The sequence below is a fragment of the Engystomops pustulosus genome, chromosome 7, assembly GCF_040894005.1.
Source record: "Engystomops pustulosus chromosome 7, aEngPut4.maternal, whole genome shotgun sequence".
Lineage (NCBI taxonomy): Eukaryota > Metazoa > Chordata > Amphibia > Anura > Leptodactylidae > Engystomops > Engystomops pustulosus.
In genome coordinates, this window is record NC_092417.1 from 163167079 (window position 1) to 163183864 (window position 16786).

At 43.3% G+C, this 16786-nt stretch overlaps 1 long non-coding RNA gene across 1 annotated transcript in view; it reads right to left on the bottom strand.

Moving 5' to 3' along the window:
* Positions 1–15029, bottom strand: part of LOC140069046 (uncharacterized) — a 37911-nt gene extending 22882 nt beyond the window's left edge. Inside the window, exons 1-2 of the long non-coding RNA XR_011848697.1 lie at positions 15002–15029; positions 13097–13130 (exon numbers count right to left, since the gene is read on the bottom strand). This is a non-coding gene — a long non-coding RNA (uncharacterized lncRNA). The remainder of the gene's footprint in view (positions 1–13096; positions 13131–15001) is intronic.
* Positions 15030–16786: the final 1757 nt, after the last annotated feature.

The following is a 16786-nucleotide window of genomic DNA, read 5'->3' on the forward strand; positions in this document are numbered from 1 at the left end:
ATAAGGGATATATATCAAACCAACACATATCATTAGAACTGCATGATCTGACATAGGAGCTGTATACACAAAGCGGTAAGATTTTCAGCAGCACAGCGAGAGCCTGGAACACACTATTTTGGATTTTACATTTTAATAAAATTCATTAAAGAGGTCCTATAATCTGAAATAACCTGAATACATATGGGGGCACATTTACTTACCCGTCCCTGCGCGATGCCCGAGGTGCATTGTCCGACGATCCTGCACAGCTGCCGATATCCTGCATGTGTCGCTTCCCCGCTCAGGTCCACCGGAGTTCACCATCTTCTTCCTGGTGCATGTAAGTGCTTGGAAAACCCAATGGAAATGCGCCCGCGGGCCCTAGAGCTTTCTGTTTTGGGCAGCATGGTGGCTCAGTGGTTAGCATTACAGCCTTGCAGCGCTGGGGACCTTCAAGTCCCAGGGTCAACATCTGCAAAGAGTTTGTATGTTCTCTCCGTGTTTGCGTGGGTTTCTTCCAGGTCCTCCAGCTTCCTCCCACACTCCAAAACATACTGGTAGGTTGATTAGATTGTGAGCCCCATTGGGGACAGGTGCTGCAAAATCTGTGTGCGCTAGATAAATAAAGGAATTATTATTATTATTGTCTATACTTAAGATTATCTCATTGGTATAGGGCAGTGGTGGCGAACCTATGGCACGGGTGCCAGAGGCGGCACTCAGAGCCCATTTTGTGGGCACCCGGGCCATCGCCCCAGCACACCAGACAAGACCCCACGATTCTCTGTGTACAGAGGGAAACTGGAAAGAAGCTAAAATGATGAAAATTTTCCATCTTCCTACTGTGTTGCTGTCCTCAGGAGGCTAATATCATTGAAAGTTGTTGAACAGGGAGCAATAAGTTACTGCTTTAATTTTTGGTTGGCACCTCGTGATAAATAAGGGGGGTTTTGGGTTGCAGCTTGGGCACTCGGCCTCTAAAAGGTTCGCCATCACTGGTATAGGGTCTGACACTAAGCACTAATCATCTCCCATCAGATCTGTACATTGAATAGCAATAGCATAGTCTAATATGCGAGGGTACAATGCAGAACTCCTATTCAGGTGAGTGAAAGCTAAGCTGCAATAGCATGACATAGCCACTACAAAGATTGTGGAGCTATTTGCATCCAGTGCAGAACTGTCAGCTGATTTGTGGACAACCCCCACCAATCTGAAATTTACACCATAGCAACTTTTTTTGTGAAGTTAGTAACCCCTTTAAGTCCATTTGGGACAAAATTAAGCTTTATTTTTTTTATCTTAGAAGGGGTGTATCAGTCATGAGGCGAGTTGAGTGTCTTGCCTCAGGCACCAGCACCTGCAGTAAGAAGGGGGGCAGCCTCATGCTGCAGTCACCTCCTACAAAGCAAGACCTGACACTTAATAATAATGTCTCTTCACATCTGATATCACCATGGGGGTGAGACGCAGCATGGAGAACCCACTTACTAAAAAAATGTACTACTGGATGGCAGGGGGCGCCATTCTATAGTTCGCCGCAAGCAGTAGAGAGATTCCGTTCACCCCTGTATCTCAGAGCACGTGGTTTTCTTTCCTGCAAACTAAATATTTGTCTTATTATTTATAGGGAACTGAAATTCAATTCCCTATTACCTAGACCACAAATTACCAAATAAGGTCTTAAACGCAGATACATCTATGTTGCCGAAAATGATTTTTACGGAGAATTTTGGTGAATTATGAAGAATAACAGGGGAGAGGCTGGATACTAAGAGCGTGATTGAGGCTTGAGGAGGATTCAAGGAACACCCCAGTCACAGCTGATTCATTGCATTATATTTTGTGCAGGGAGGAGCAGGACTCTAGATTCTAGTAATAAACTGAAAATGAGTCATTCTCCTCCCTCCAGGCCCTGCACCATGTATTATTCAATAAATCAGCTTTGACTGGAGTGTTCCTTTAAGACTGCCATGATCTCTGAGCTGGATGAAAATTGTTGACTGCCCACAATTCTACATTTTTTTCAGTTTTGGAGTTTGAGGACCGTTAGAGGACCTTTAAAGGTCCTGCACGGCTCTTGTATACTTGTATGTCTGCATAGGATATGAGGATTTCAGGGCTGGAGATTCCTCTCTTTAGTGTCTCTGTATCAAACTTGGTTTTGGCCCTGGGCGGCCAGCCATACCCCCATATTATCATCCACTACTGGCTCTTCATGGCACTCTATCTATATCATCTATGGCAATATCTATAACATCCACAGAGTCGGTCTTCCAAGACCCTTAGCTGGTCATGGCTCCAGTTGTTGGAACGGGACACCAGCCACTTTGGAGTGGCCCAACAGAGAACCAGAGGGATTTCTACTAGTCCCAGGTCCAGGTCTACTAGTCCCAGGACTACTCAGAGGTCCAGCAGATGACAATCTAACTAGGAAGCTACTTGTCTATCTCCCACAGGTTGAAGGAGGACCTCAAAATAATTTTATTGTGTGGACCCAAGCAACCCCAGTCCAACACTGGACAAAGGGCCACCACTAGGAAGTTTGGGCAAATTTTGTGGGCCCCCTACACAATGATAATCCGGGCCTATGTGCACAGTGAGTTCTGTGCACCAGTGGGAGGGTTTTCTGTTTTTTTGGGGCCTCTTATCCTAGTTGGGGCCCCCTGAACACAGTCACACTAAACCCCCCTGATGGTGACCCTGACTGGACCACACCCGATGAAACTAGAGCCCCCCCCCTCCACCCCCCCATCCCCTTGAAGGCAAATTGCTTCCAATATACAAATTTGCAGAAGTGGCAAAGAATGCTGGGAGATGCCAGCTCTGAAGCTTTCAAAGTTGTGAATGCAGTTCCGAACTGTATACAAACAGTCCCCGGGTTACGTACAGGATAGGGTCCATCAGTTTGTTCTTAAGTTGAATTCGTATGTAAGTCGAAACTGTAGATTCTATAATTGTAGCTCCAGACAAAAACATTTTTTTGCCCCAGTGACAATTGGATTTTCAAAACTTTAGCTGCAATGGGACCAAGAATTATCAATAAAACTTTATTACAGACGCCTTACAGCTGATCATTGTAGCCGGGGACTAAGAGAGCTTCACCAAAGGTCACAGTGGGTAGTGGGGTCCGTCTTTAACTAGGGGTCGTCTGTAAGTCAGGTGTCCTTAAGTAGGGGACCGCCTGTATATAGTTATACATTTCCACAATTGTTTTCTATGCAGTTTATCACCCAGCCATAGGTAGGTGCCGGCAGAGGGCGAGTCTTTCGACTTTAGATGTAAGTTTTATTTTCTTTGCAATGACACCGGGGATGTGTAGCGGGTCAGGCGCGCTTAGGCTATCCTGTAATATGGTATCTGCAGTTACACGGCACGGCCGGCCTGCACCTGTTAGGTTTTATGCTGAATTCATGCCTTGTTTGACTCTTCCAGCTGGGCCTGGCAGTTGCTGCGGGGATTAGGTTACGTTAAGTCTTCAGATGGCCATCCCAGGCAGACTGCGTCTTAAGAAACACTTAATCTATTTTTCTAATCTCTTTCTATGTTTCCTTTATGTCGACAATGTACAAATAATTTGGAGTCCGAGGTGAAGGGACTTTGGGGCTGTTAATGGCAAAAAATCAAATCTTCCTGGAAAATTGGTTATCCTAGGGGTGTACATTGTTACGGGAGGAACAATTTGTTAGGATTGTTAGAGTTATTGCTTTATACAAAGGTAAGTTTTAAAGGACATCTACCACCGGGATGAAGAATTGTAAAACACGTGCACTTACATGCTGGTCTGTGCCCCCTCTGATAGGATCTGCTCTTACTTTAGCTTCTTACGCCCTTGTTTTTACAAGTAAAGGTTTTAAAAATTATACAAATTAACCTGAGGGGCTCCGGGCTCCATAGCTGTCAATGGAACCCAGAGCCCTTCAGACTCTTTTGTAAAATTTTAAATCTTTGTTTTCTAAAAACATGGATACAAGAAGCTGAAAGAAGAGAAGATCCTATCAGAGGGGGCACAGACCAGCATGTAAGTGTGCTTAGTTTACAATCCTTGATTCTAGTGATAGATTTCCTTTAAGGATGAAGTAGGTTTGGGGTATAAGGAAAGGTGATAAATAATAATACTATTAAAGGGGTTTGCAGCTTTAAAGGAGTTGGCCATATATAAGAAACTTTACCAGGTTACAATCCCCTTACAAGGTCACTTACTATGGTAAATGATCCCTTTATGACATGTCACCTGCCTGGATCTGCTTTTGGGACTTCCTGTGACCTCCCGTTTCCTGTGGATCAGGGGACGGTGGGCTCAATACTTAATTACTGGTGGTGGGGTGTGCCAAAACCTGCATTCAATAATGAGTACATGGCCCCCTCATCCCCCTCGGAAGTGCAGTAGGAAGTCTCGACAGATCACGTGACCTTTGGCTCCTCTGGGCAAAAAGGGGAAGTCCACTATAATAAGTACAATATAATTGCCCCTATGGGTAAGGTACTTACCTAGGTAAACTTCTTATATGTGACCAACCTCTCTAATGATATTGATGACTTATCCATAAGATTAGTGGTCCGATCATCAGGTCCTGTAGTGTTCAGCAAAAAAGCAACGGTCCATACTCTTCTCCTTATAATATTGTCAGGTATCCGACACATCAGAAGAACCTTAGTTCTAGAAAGCAAAGACAAAATTAACCTTCTAGAAAGCAAATTGACAAAATGACCAGTGAAATGGTAGAGAAAATCAGACTTTGTTAACCTATGACTTCCCAGCTGTTGTCACTCTTCGATTTCACCCAGTCCTACCAGCATGTGTCTACTCGGCCACACACACTGTGACCCCCCCCCACAGCTGGACTCAATATAATCATTTCCTTCTAGAAGGATTAGATATTTACCTGGTAAATGTAGTCAGACAGATCAAACCCTAGATCTTGCTTCTGGGTCAGAGCTCAATTTAGGGACGGATAAAAATTTGTGGGAGATCTTTGGATTGGTGCCAATCTCCTTTTTAGGTGTTAACTCTCCAACTGTCTGTCGGAGAGAACTTGTGTCCCTTTAACTCACTTAGGGGCAGATTTACTTACCCAGTCCATTCGCGATCCAGCGGCGCGTTCTCTGCGCTGGATTCGGGTCCGACCGGGATTTATTAAGGTAGTTCCTGTACCGTCCACCAGATGTCGCTGCTGCGCTGAAGAGCATCGGAACGCACTGGAATACACAGAGCCGGGCTGAGTGAAGGTAAGTGCAATTTTCGCGACACTTTTTTTTTTTTTAAATGCGGCGGTTTTTCCGAATCCGTCGGGTTTATTTTCGGCCACGCCCCCGATTTCCGTCGCGTGCATGCCGGCGCCGATGCGCCACAATCCGATCGCGTGCGCCAAAATCCCGGGGCAATTCAGGGAAAATCGGCGCAAACCGGAAATATTCGGGTAACACGTCGGGAAAACTTAGTAAATGACCCCCATAGAGTATTAGTATACTCCTATGTGGATGTGGATCAAAAATTCTGTTTGGGCAGGAGTTCCCAAAAAAGTATACTTGCCCTGCTGCAATAATTCCAGACTTTGGCAGTGAACCCCGTGCACAACTGAGGTCCCATGTTAGAAGGAGGCCACAAATTGTCCAGATTCCTGAAAGAATTCTCTTAAGTCTATGTTTCCAGCCTCCAGCTTGAAATCGATTTTTCCCTTGCAACTCGTACAATCAGGTGACAGGAGAGAACAGTGTGCGGCATCTTCTACTAGGAATACACTGGAGATTCCGCACACAGAACACACCGGTAGCAGAGACAGAATGGGAAACGATTTATAGTAGACCTGTATTTGATGGGGAGGCGTCTAAGCATTGGTACAAGGGATTTGATTGCTCATGATGAATTACTTAATTAAAGGGAACCAGTCACAAGTGAACTCATTTTCACTAAAGACAGGTTACAGAAGGCCATCACACCTGATGTCAGCCCACTGAGGTCAGCTCTAAGCTGTGAGCTCTGTGAAGGAGCAGGAGGGAGGAGTTGTACAGGAGCACAAAGGTGGGGGCTGAGAACTAAGCAGTCTGCAGCACAGACAAGTCACATGTTGTTTTTTTAAATACATCCAAACCAAAGCCCAACCCCTGGGACTACATAGAGGATTCTGTCAGGGTGCAAGTTAAGTTATAACACACAATTATATTGTAATGCAAATGCTTAAAGAAAGCAGAAAGGCACATTTGCAATGAAGCAGTAATGGGCTTCTTTAACCTGTCTTTAGTGAAAATGAGGTCACTCTGCTGTATTTCTGTTATCTTTTCTTGGTTGTCCTCCTTTTACTTTGAATACCAAATTAACATATGCACATGCATAATTTACATATAAATGCATATGATTTTTTATGTTTTGACATAACAATTGTGAACAAGTCATACCACGTAAAATTGAAGAATAGTAAAACAGGAACATAAATATAGAACATAGCGGGACTCAGACTGGAGAATGGAGAATAGACTACAAGTAAATATCTGAGCATGAATGGACGTTGTAGGAACTAATTTGAGTAATAAGCCTAAAGAGGATTAGACATATGTGCAAGCAAAGCAGCAGTCAATGACTGGCACAACGTCTGTGCCGCCTGGTGAATATCATAAACCATATACATATACAGTAACCATGTACAGTGCCATCATAAGTGGCTCCATAAATTCTAACTATATCTTAAAGGTCCCAAATCTCAACACAAAACCTACTCCAGGGCGCCTAACTATACCATCCAAAGTGCTGCAAGGGTGCTGAACCCGTTGTCTGTACCTACTTTAAAGTTATTTGCATTGTGGGGATGTAGATAAAATGTAATGTAGTGGCAATAGTGCAGGACTGCGCTCCTCATACACGAGTATGCATGTACATGGGCCCCTCAACGAACCTATGTCAGTCCTTCAAGGGTCCTTCAGCAGCAGCGCTGCACTGGAGACATGTCTGAGGTAAGTGATTTATTTATGTGTGTCTGTCTTCTCCTATTCTTCATATCTTATCTGTATACAGGCGTTCCCCTACTTAAAGCAAATCTACCACTAGGATTGTAAACCAAGCACACAGACATACTGGTGTGTGCCCCCACTGGCAGGATCTGCTTTTCTGTGCCCTTGTGTTTAAGAAAAAAAAGGCTTTCAAAATTATGTAAATGAGTCTGAGAGGCTCCAGGCTACATTAACGCCTATGGAGCCTGAAGCCCCTCAAGCTCATTTGCATAATTGTAGGAGTCTTTTTTTGTTAAAACACAGGCTTAAGAAGCTACAAGAAAAGCATATCCTACCAGAGGAGGCACACACCAGTATGTCAGTATGCTTGGTTTCCAATCCTTCATTCTGGTGGTAAATGTCCTTTAAGAACACCCGACTTAAAGATGACTCCTAGTTACAAACGAATCTCTGGATGTTGCTAATTTACTGTACTTTAGCCTTAGGCTACAATGATCTGAATAACAGTTATCAAAGGTGGCTGCAATTAGGCTTCATTGTTAATCCTGGTTCTTATGACAACTCAACATGTTTAAAATCCAAAATTTTTTGTCTGGGGTTACAATTATAAAATATACAGTTCCGACTTACATAAAAATTCAACTTAAGAACAAACCTACAGGACCTATCTTGTACGTAACCCTGGGACTTCCTGTATATGGGCACAGTACAGTACTGCAACTCTTATCCTCTACATATGTGAGCCATGCAGTACTACTACACCAATACTGTAATTATATTGGCACCACACATTATTACTACTCTTATCATGTATATATGGGAACGGCACAGTAAAACTACTTCTATCATGTATATACACTCACCGGCCACTTTATTAGGTACACCATGCTAGTAACGGGTTGGACCCCCTTTTGCCTTCAGAACTGTATCAATTCTTCGTGGCATAGATTCAACAAGGTGCTGGAAGATCCTCAGAGATTTTGCTCCATATTGACATGATGGCATCACACAGTTGCCGCAGATTTGTCGGCTGCACATCCATGATGCGAATCTCCCGTTCCACCACATCCCAAAGATGCTCTATTGGATTGAGATCTGGTGACTGTGGAGGCCATTTGAGTACAGTGACCTCATTGTCATGTACAAGAAACCAGTCTGAGATGATTCCGGCTTTATGACATGGCGCATTATCCTGCTGAAAGTAGCCATCAGATGTTACAGGGTACATTGTGCTCATAAAGGGATGGACATGGTCCGCAACAATACTCAGGTAGGCTGTGGCGTTGTAACGGTGCTCAATTGGTACCAAGGGGCCCAAAGAGTGCCAAGAAAATATTCCCCACACCATGACATCACCACCACCAGCCTGAACCGTTGATACAAGGCAGGATGGATCCATGCTTTCATGTTGTTGACGCCAAATTCTGACCCTACCATCCGAATGTCCCAGCAGAAATCGAGACTCATCAGACCAGGCAACGTTTTTCCAATCTTCTACTGTCCAATTTCGATGAGCTTGTGCAAATTGTAGCCTCAGTTTCCTGTTCTTAGCTGAAAGGAGTGGCACCCGGTGTGGTCTTCTGCTGCTGTAGCCCATCTGCCTCAAATCTCCACGTACTGTGCGTTCAGAGATGCTCTTCTGCCTACCTTGGTTGTAACGGGTGGCGATTTGAGTCACTGTTGCCTTTCTATCCGCTCGAACCAGTCTGTCCATTCTCCTCTGACCTCTGGCATCAACAAGGCATTTCCGCCCACAGAACTGCCGCTCACTGGATGTTTTTTCTTTTTCGGACCATTCTCTGTAAACCCTAGAGATGGTTGTGCGTGAAAATCCCAGTAGATCAGCAGTTTCTGAAATACTCAGACCAGCCCTTCTGGCACCAACAACCATGCCACGTTCAAAGGCATCAAATCACCTTTCTTCCCCATACTGATGCTCGGGACTGCAGGAGATTGTCTTGACCATGTCTACATGCCTAAATGCACTGAGTTGCCGCCATGTGATTGGCGGATTAGAAATTAAGTATTAACAAGCAGTTGGACAGCTGTACCTAATAAAGTGGCCGGTGAGTGTATAGTCACAGTACTACCACTCCTATCCTGTACAGTGCACACTGGGAAATGACAGAAAATGTGAATAAAATATGAAATATTGGTATATCTCGGTTTGGACTTCCCCTTTAAAAAAGAGGAACATGTAGCACGGAACTCTGTCACACATGACTTACATTATAGGGCAAGCATCTTACAATGATATACAGGCAGTCCCCGGGTTACATACAAGATAGGTTCTGTAGGTTTGTTCTTAAGTTGAATTTGTATGTAAGTCGGAACTGTATACTTTATCATTGTAGTCCCAGCCAATTTTTTTTTTTTGGTCTCTGTGACAATTGGATTTTAAAAATGTTGGATTGTCATAAGAAATGGGATTAACAATAAAGCTTCATTACAGACACCTGTGATAACTGTTATAGCTGTTTATTGTAGCCTAAGGCTAAAGTACAGTAAATTACCAATATCCAGAGGTCCGTTTGTAACTAGGGGTCGTCTGTAAGTCGGGTGTACTTAAGTAGGGGACAGCCTGTATTACAATGTTGATGATCATATGTAGTATGTCATATATGTATTTATACTTCTGTATGTATGTGTTGCTCTCCATAAATTCTTACTGGAAGGTTCTATTTTCCCAGCAGTAAAATTTCCATTAGGTTTCCAAAGAGGCAAATTGGCACAGGATGCAGCGTGTGGGTTGACTATGTAAGTTGCGCGCATATATAGACATCATTGAGAACACTATGCCAATCTCAGGCCTATTACTATATCCATAGCAACTAGATAAGGCCACCACATCAACGCTTTCTCAACTCAACAAGCTCCACCTGAGCCGCTCTACTGTATTGTGCCGAGTCGTAGACATAAATGTTACGTCCAGATCTGTGCAGACCTCCCTAGATCCCTGTCACTGACGCATCTGTCCGACTGACTACATGAAGGGTCTCAGGTGTCAGAGTGAAGACAATAAGCGTGATGCCTGGAGACTATGTTGTGTGCTTATAGTTTTAGGCATGACGTACAAAGAATTGTATGATATACGTGTAGTTTATATCAATAGACATGGATTTTGTGTATACCTAGAAAACTGGAAGCAGGTTATGATAGAGGGGGAGAAGCTGAACTCTGTGATATATAGATTTATAAGATTTGGAAAAGGAATTCTGATTACTCCACCCACACACAGTGATTGACAGTGAGAGTCCTGATTACCCCGCCCACACACGGTGATTGACAGTGAGAGTCCTGATTACCCCGCCCACACACAAGTGATTGACAGTGAGAGTCCTGATTACTCCACCCACACACAGTGATTGACAGTGAGAGTCCTGATTACTCCACCCACACACAGTGATTGACAGTGAGAGTCCTGATTACTCTGCCCACACTCAGTGATTGACAGTGAGAGTCCTGATTACTCCACCCAAATACAGTGATTGACAGGGAGAGTCCTGATCTCCCCGCCCAAACACGGTGATTGACAGTGAGAGTCCTGATTACCCCGTCCACACACAGTGATTAACAGTTAGAGTCCTGATCTCCCCGCCCACACACGGTGATTGACAGTGAGAGTCCTGATTACCCCGCCCACACACAAGTGATTGACAGTGAGAGTCCTGATTACTCCACCCACACATAGTGATTGACAGTGAGAGTCCTGATTACTCCACCCACACACAGTGATTGACAGTGAGATTCGTGATTACTCCACCCACACACAGTGATTGACAGTGAGAGTCCTGATCACCCCGTCTACACACATTGGTCACATTTACATGTGGTGTTTAACACATGCATTTCAAAACACACTGCAACAGCTCTAGAGAGATTTCATGAGGAAAAAAATATCTAAAAGAAAAAAAATCCCAAAAATTTTCTAACTTCACTTTATTTTTTTTAGAAATATTCCAATTTCTATCAAAGTCTCCATTTTTCCCTTCTTTCATGTTATTGTTGTTGACAAAAGCGTTAACGATGTTGTGTTATAACGGCGACAACAAAGCGCCACTAAATATAACATCATAAAACGATCTTGACATTTCCATAGAAATCGCTCGCCGCCTCTGTGCCGCTGTACTAATTATCACCTGCAGTATTTTGCCTACAATTTGGCATTAAGAAATGTTTACAGAATTAAGGAAGAATTCTGCCCACGACTGCTCCTTACCAGAAGAGATCGCACCTGCTCGGAGAAGGGAATCACATTATATAATCTTCATTCCTATGGTTCTGCGTTGGGATAGCGCAGGTCACAGCTCTCCGTGAGACATGTGAGGTCGGCTATTTATTTCCACCTAATCTCTGGATGGATCCAGGAATATCCAGCCAGGACTGCCCACACATCTCCAGCTATCCGAGAGAACCTATGGACTACTCTGATAAGGCCTCTTTAACATGCTCTGGTGAATTTTTTTCCCTTGAATTCCAAATGTTTTTTTTTAAGTTTTTTTCTTTTTCTTCTGGCATTACAAAAGAATAAAAGAGAAGACGAGACCAGCGTCACTTGGACAGGAATAGCGGCACGCAAAATCTCTGACGACTAATTCACGCTAGCGTTCTTTCCTCCGTTAAAAAAGTGAAGGATGGAGGTTCAGCGGAGGTGTAACTGTCACGGGTGACCCTGCGATCCATGTCCCGGGTCCCAGGTACACCTGTGTAACTCCATGTGCCCCAGCCTGCCTGCATGCAAACTCATCTTTCCCGGTTCCAGCGGCGGTCTCCAAGATACCCGCTCCGATAATTGGCGCTGGCCAGCCGCCTGCCCTGATAAATTCCAGCCCCTTCCTGTGTCCCCTGCCGGATCTTTGTGCCTCATAGTCTTAGAGAAAGCTGTTCATGATGCCCTGTGCGATTATTCTGAATTTCCCGTTGTGACCTTGATTCCGTTCCTGGGCTCACTCCTGTGCTGCCTGTCCTGACCTTCCGCTATGTCCCTGACTCTGATCCTGTGCTGCCTGTCTCGACCTCCTACCTGTCCCCGACTGCGACCTTGCCTTACGATTCTGTACTTCGTCTTGACCACCACCACGGATAAAGTCGCCCCTGTGAAAAGACCTGGTGGTACCACTCGGCAACAAGTCCAACCCGCTTTGCGGCGGGCTCTGGTGATAACCGAGTGCCACTTAGACTCCGGTCCTAGTTGTTGGCTTACGTCATCGTCCACGGTGGTCCAGAGGATCCACTACCACTGATCCTGACAGTAACATATTAATTAATAATCCCATTGACATCAAGGTAAATCTTATGTCATCCGTTATGGTCAGTTTGGCATGGATCCATCAGCCATGCGTTTTTTTCAAACAGAGGTAAATTACTGCAGCTTCCGTATTTTTTCCATCCAAAAAACGAACAGTTAACAGATACCTAAACTGAATGTATGGGACGACATAACATTTACATTGATGTCAAAAGGATTTTTAACTTTAAACCTCCATTCTTCACTAGTAGTTTAAAATGAGCCTAACCTGCTGTGATTTACAGTAAGGGGATGTACCAACTTGTCCACTTATCCCCTTACAAGCTGATTGGTGAGAGTCAGATTGCTGGGACCCCTACTGGGACCCCTACTGGGACCCATGCCCACCCAAACACCCACCAAATTTTACACTGAGAAGGACCTTCACCTATGAAACCCTTGTACATCTGTTCCTGCTCTCTATACACAGGAGCCATTTCAGGACCTTTGAAGGTCCTCCAAAGGTCTTGAAACTTGAGATTGAAAGCAGCAGAAGGCACGCATCCTCCATTCTCCAAGATTCTTGTGCCATATGTAGGAAGTGAATTGGTAGAGACTTGTAGGGGCTATAATATTCATATATGGTCCTTAGCAATCTTAATCTGCCCTTGTAGAGGGTCTGTTAGGTGTGGTCCAATGGGCAACTTGTAGTTGTGCCACTAGGTCAAATTTTGAATTAAGGAGAACATTGAAATGAATGGAATTTGGCTTTATACTTCTGGGTCAAGATCTGGATATTGACTGGATTTCAGGAATTTCTATTAAACCAACATTTTTGTTGCATGACTAATTAACAAGAATTCCCCATCATTGTGCTCTGATGTCAAGGAATCTTATTGTTCTCCACTTACCCACAGTCCTATACTTACGGAGATCACTAACCTTAGCATGCAAGTCCTGGCTGCCTGGAGGTTTTCTAAAAAAATCGAAAAAATAAATGTTCAAAAGCCTGAGAGTTTTGACTTCAATTTTATTCAGTCACTGGAATAAATTAAGATAATTGTAGGACATGAAGATTTACAGGTGATGAGGGGGTAGTGTATTTTGAAGGTGAGATTTTGTTAAAGGACCATTTCAGATAAGTTCCTGTTGCTCTATTTTCATAGGTTACAATGTAAAATGTTCCGAACAGAACATGTTACAGATTCTGAGTAACAGAGTTTAAGTCGAAAAAAAATAATCAGCGGCTCTTTGTTCATAATTAATAGAATTCTGCTGAATAGTGAATTCAGCTCTGGGTTATAGTACAGGCTGTATCTGAGGATCGGGAGAGAATACTCATGCAAATTGTTTAAAAAAATATATTAAAAAATATTATACTTTATATGCAGATTGTAGTTGTAAAGGTTTGGTAAAGACAAGGGTTGTTAAAAGTTATCGGATTCTAAAAACGCTAAAATGACCAATTTTACACAGATATATCAGCATTCAGATAATCCACATAGTAATGTCACAGAAAAGGAATAATGTATACAGTAAGTGTTGTCCTGGACTACCAATTTAATAGTACAAGAATAATACACACAGTGATGTCACAGTACAGAGAAATATACGCACAGTGATATAAACACCATAAAGATAATAAACGCTGGGACAGTAGAGAGATAATACACACAGTGATGTCACAGTACAGGGATAATACACACAGTGATGTCACAGTACAGGATAATACACACAGTGATGTCGTAGCACAGGGATAATACACACAGTGATGTCACAGTACAGGGATAATACACACAGTGATGTCGTAGCACAGGGATAATACACACAGTGATGTCACAGTACAGGGATAATACACACAGTGATGTCACAGTACAGGGATAATACACTTAGTGATGTCACAGTACAGGGATAATACACACAGTGATGTCACAGTACAGAGATAATATACACACAGTGATGTCACAGTACAGGGATAATACACACAGTGATGTCACAGTACAGGGATAATACACACAGTGATGTCACAGTACATAGATAATACCCACAGTGATGTCACAGTACAGGGATAATACACACAGTGATGTCACAGTACAGGGATAATACACACAGTGATGTCAGAGTACAGGGATAATACACACAGTGATGTCACAGTACAGGGATAATACACACAGTGATGTCACAGTACAGGGATAATACACACAGTGATGTCACAGTACAGGGATAATACACACAGTGATGTCACAGTACAGGGATAATACACACAGTGATGTCACAGTACAGGGATAATACACACAGTGATGTCACAGTACAAGAATAATACACACAGTGATGTCACAGTACAGAGATAATACACACAGTGATGTCACAGTACAGGGATGATACACACAGTGATGTCGCAGTACATAGCTAATACACACAGTGATGTCACAGTACAGAGATAATATACACAGTGATGTCACAGTACATAGATAATACCCACAGTGATGTCACAGTACATGGATAATATACACAAAGTGGTGTCACAGTACAGTGATAATACACACAGTGATGTCACAGTACAGAGTTAATTCACACAGTAATGTCACAGTACAGGGATAATACACACAGTGATGTCACAGTACAGAGATAATACACACAGTGATGTCACAGTACAGTGATAATACACACAGTGATGTCACAGTACAGAGTTAATTCGCATAGTATAATAACAGATATAATAAACACAGATGTCGTAAAACATGGAAAATGCATGCAATACAGTACAAGGATTACGTGACGATTGTAGCAGAAGAGGAATAATGGGAGCATGAGGTTTCAAAATGAAAAATGGAATGGAAAACTTACATTTTAATATTCTTTAATATTCAGATCTGGGGGGCAATAAAGACTTTAGTAAATTTGGCCACTTGCAAAGGTGATCTAACCTTTATCCCTTCCTACACTTTTTGTTGGCGATCACATGGCCATGAAGGACGTCAATTCTTATTTGTACCAACTGTTGCGAAACTGAAAAGCTAATGTCAGTGTTACTACAGCAGCCGGGGGTCAGCGTGCCCGTAAGCTCACTAGAGACAGTATTTCATTACTATACTTCACACTGTGATGTCAACATTTTTGGGGCTGGACATGCGCACACTTCCTTATTTTGAAGACCCCAAAAGCGGGACAAAAGATGCAGATAAAAATTGCGTCTCACAAGCTCTGCCCTTGGCCTGTGCCCTAGTGGGACCGTAGTGTACCCCCCTGCACTATGTAATGTCCCCCTTTGTTGCCTCCAATTAGTATAATGACCCTTTCCGATAACAACCCAAACTTTATAAGCAAATTTGTCAGACCAAACTTGTTGGTGGGCATTGGCTTAACGGGTTCTTCAAGGAGTTGTCCAGTAAAAATAACTTATCCTCCTGGCCACAGCGATCAGCAAAACCAGTGACTTGAAAAACCTGTGTAAATGGAGCGCCAGTGCATGCCCAGCGTTTTTTTGCTCATTTTTTGGGACGGCTATGGTACAAGGCGGCTTAGGAGAGTAAAAATACTGGGGTCTAGGTGGATACCCTATGAACTCAGTGCCTCCAAATAAAGTTGGATAGGTAAAGAATATTGATGTGATACGTCACGCACAGTTTTTATGCACTTTTTGTGGACATTTTATGAAAAATAAAAATTCTATGTAGAAATGTGCAAAATTGGGGCACATAAAAAAACCATAGTGAGGCCTAAAATTCATATTATTTCCCACAAGGCAGTATCATAGAGCCTAAAATGTGATTTCATAACCAATTTTAATGCTTTATGATATGTTGTATGAGTCATAGGTGGGATGTTTATGAACACAGTTCTATGACGCCTCCGCTTCCATGTAGGATTTACTTGACAGAACCTAGAACTAGTGAAGTGAACTGACACGCTGAGTTCAGTTCAGTGATTCTAGATTTGATCCAGTAGATCCCACAAGCGTTTGGAGCGGAATTGTCAAACCAAACTCGCTGGTGGGCAACAGGTTTAACTGGTTCGTCAAGGAGTTGTCAAACATAAGTAACTTTTCCCCCTATCCAAAGCATTCTTCATGTAGCATCTCCACCTCCATGTGGGATTTACTGGACTGGACCTAGAACTACTGAACTGAACTAATAAGCTGAGTTCAGTTCAGTGATTCTAGATTTGGACCAGTAAATCCGTAAAATCGTACAGAGCGGACTTGTCAGACCAAACTCGCTGGCAAAATGTGCAAAATTACTGGACATTACCGGACTAAACCTAGTCTCACCCTATAAAGCTGGATAGGCCTGGAATATGGATGTGATGTGTCACGCACCATGTTTATGCAGATTTTCATGGACTTTTTGTGAAAAACACAATTTCTGTGTGCGATTCACAAAGATCGTGCGCCCGAGTTCCTGCATCCGTCGCTTCTGCGCCGAGGTACGCCTGAGTTCACCTGCTTCTAAATGTTAAATCCTGCGCGTTGTCCGAATCCGTCGGGTTGTCTGACGGCCACATCCCCCGATTTCTGTCACGTGAAACCCGGTGCCGATGCACCAAAATCCGATCGCGTGCTCCAAAATCCCGGGGCAATTCGGTGCAAAACTGAAATTGTCGGGAAACCCGACGAAAATGCGCTCCGTGGAC